Source organism: Nicotiana tomentosiformis, chromosome 1 (genome assembly GCF_000390325.3).
Source record: "Nicotiana tomentosiformis chromosome 1, ASM39032v3, whole genome shotgun sequence".
In the NCBI taxonomy this organism is placed as follows: Eukaryota; Viridiplantae; Streptophyta; class Magnoliopsida; order Solanales; family Solanaceae; genus Nicotiana; species Nicotiana tomentosiformis.
The window spans coordinates 80,290,713-80,293,386 of record NC_090812.1 but is presented as its reverse complement, the minus strand read 5'-3'; positions in this window follow the sequence as shown (position 1 = coordinate 80,293,386).

Here is a 2,674-nt window from a genome sequence, read left to right as displayed (position 1 = left end):
GGCGGGGCGGTGACTATGGTTCCTTAGGTCGTATTACATGGCCCAAAAACATTTTTTGTCGATCGGGGTCCGGCGGCCCAGGCCTACTTGGAAGACGTGGGCTTTAGAACACGAAAATATGGGAATCGGGCAGAATTCTAGTATTTTGGCCATATAATGCAAAACAAACGGGGAGAGGCCATGGCGGGGCAGTGACTATGGTTCCTTAGTTCGTATTTGATTGTCCAAAAAAATTTTAGGCGATCCGTGTCCGGGGGGCCCGACCCACTTGTAAGGCGTGGGCTATAGCACATGAAAATATGGTAATTAGGCGGAATTCTAGTTTTTTGGGCGCAAAATGCAAAAAATGAGGAACGATCATGGCGTGTCAGTGACTATGGTTCCTTAGGTCATATTTGATGGCCCAGAAAATTTTTAGGCGATCTGGGTCTGGGGGCCCGGGCTCACTCGGAAGGCGTGGGCTATAGCACACGAAAATATGGTAATCGAGCGGAATTCTAGTTTTTTGGCAGTAAAATTCAAAACAACGAGGAATGGTCACGGCGGGTCGGTGAATATGGTTCCTTAGGTCGTATTTGTTTGCTCGGAAACATTTTAGGTGATCCGGTTTCGGGCAGCCCGGGCCCACTCACAAGGCGTGGGCTATAGCACACGAAAATATGGGAATCGGGCGGAATTCTACTTTTTTGACTGTAAAACGCAAAAGAACGAGGAATGGTCATGGCGGGGCGGTGACTATGGTTCCTAAGGTCGTATTAGATGGCTTGAAAACATTTTTGGTCGATCGGGGTCCGGGGGCCCGGGCCTACTCGAAGACGTGGGCTTTAGCACACGAAAAATATGGGAATCGGGCGGAATTCTAGTATTTTGGCCATATAACGCAAAACAAACGGGGAGAGGCCATGGCGGGGCAGTGAATATGGTTCCTTAGTTCATATTTGATTGTCCAAAAAAATTTTAGGCGATCCGTGTCCGGGGGGCCCGACCCACTTGTAAGGCGTGGGCTATAGCACATGAAAATATGGGAATTAGGCGGAATTCTAGTTTTTTGGCCGTAAAATGCAAAAAATGAGGAACGATCATGGAGGGTCAATGACTATGGTTCCTTAGGTCATATTTGATGGCCCAGAAAATTTTTAGGCGATCTGGGTCTGGGGGCCGGGCTCACTCGGAAGGCGTGGGCTATAGCACACGAAAATATGGTAATCGAGCGGAATTCTATTTTTTTGGCAGTAAAATGCAAAACAACAAGGAATGGTCATGGCGGGTAGGTGAATATTGTTCCTTAGGTCGTATTTGTTTGCTCGGAAATATTTTAGGCGATCCGGTTTCGGGCGGCCCGGGCCCACTCACAAGGCGTGGGCTATAGCACACGAAAATATGGGAATCGGGCGGAATTCTCGTTTTTAGGCCGGAAACGTAAAAAAATGAGGAACGGTCATGGCGGGACGGTTATTATGGTTCCTTAGGTCATATGTGATGGCCCGGAAAAATTTTAGGCGATCCGGTTCTGGGGGGACCGGGCCCACTTGGAAGGCGGGGGCTATAGCACACGAAAATATGGGAATTAGGAGGAATTCTAGTTTTTTGGCCGTAAAATGCAAAAGAACAAGGAACGGTCATGGAGGGGCTGTGAATATGGTTCCTTAGGTTTTATTTGATGGCCCTGAAAATTTTTATGCGATCTGGGTCTGGGGGCCCGGGCTCACTCGAAAGGCGTGGGCTATAGCACACAAAAATATAGGAATCGTGCGGAATTCTAGTTTTTTGGCCGTAAAAGCAAAAAATGAGGATCGGTCATGGCGAGACGGTGACTATGGTTCTTAAAGTCATATTTGATGGCCCAAAAAAATTTTAGGCGATCCGAGTCCAGGGTGCCCGAACCACTCGTTAGGCGTGGGCTATAGCACACGAAAATATGGGAGTTGGTCGGAATTCTAGTTTTTTTGCCGTAAAATGCAAAAGATGAGGAACGATCATGGTGGGGCGGTGATTATGGTTCCTTAGGTCGTATTTGATGCCAAAATATTTTTAGGCGATCTGGGTCTGGGGGCCCGGGCTCACTCAGAAGGCATGGTCTAGAGCACATGAAAATATGGTAATTGGGTGGAATTCTAGTTTTTTTTCCGTAAAATGCAAAACAACGAGGAACGGTCACGGCGGGTCAGTGAATATGGTTCCTTAGGTCATATTTGTTCGCCCGAAAATTTTTTAGGCGATCCTGTTTCGGGGAGCCCGGGCCCACTCGCAAGGCGTGGGCTATAGCACACGAAAATATGGGAATCGTGAGGAATTCTACTTTTTTGGCCGTAAAACGCAAATGAACGAGGAATGGTCATGGCGGGGTGGTGACTATGGTTCCTTAGGTCGTATTAGATTGCACAAAAACATTTTTGGTCGATCGGGGTCCGAGGGCCCGGGCCTACTCGGAAGACGTGGGCTTTACCATATGAAAATATGGGAATCGGGCGGAATTCTAGTATTTTGGCCGTAAAACGCAAAACAAACGGGGAGAGGCCATGGCGGGGCAGTGACTATGGTTCCTTAGGTCGTATTTGATTGTCAAAAAATATTTTAGGCGATCCGAGTCCGGGGGGGCCGGGCCTACTTGTAAGGCGTGGGCTATAGCACATGAAAATTTAGGAATCAGGCGAAATTCTAGTTTTTTGGCCGT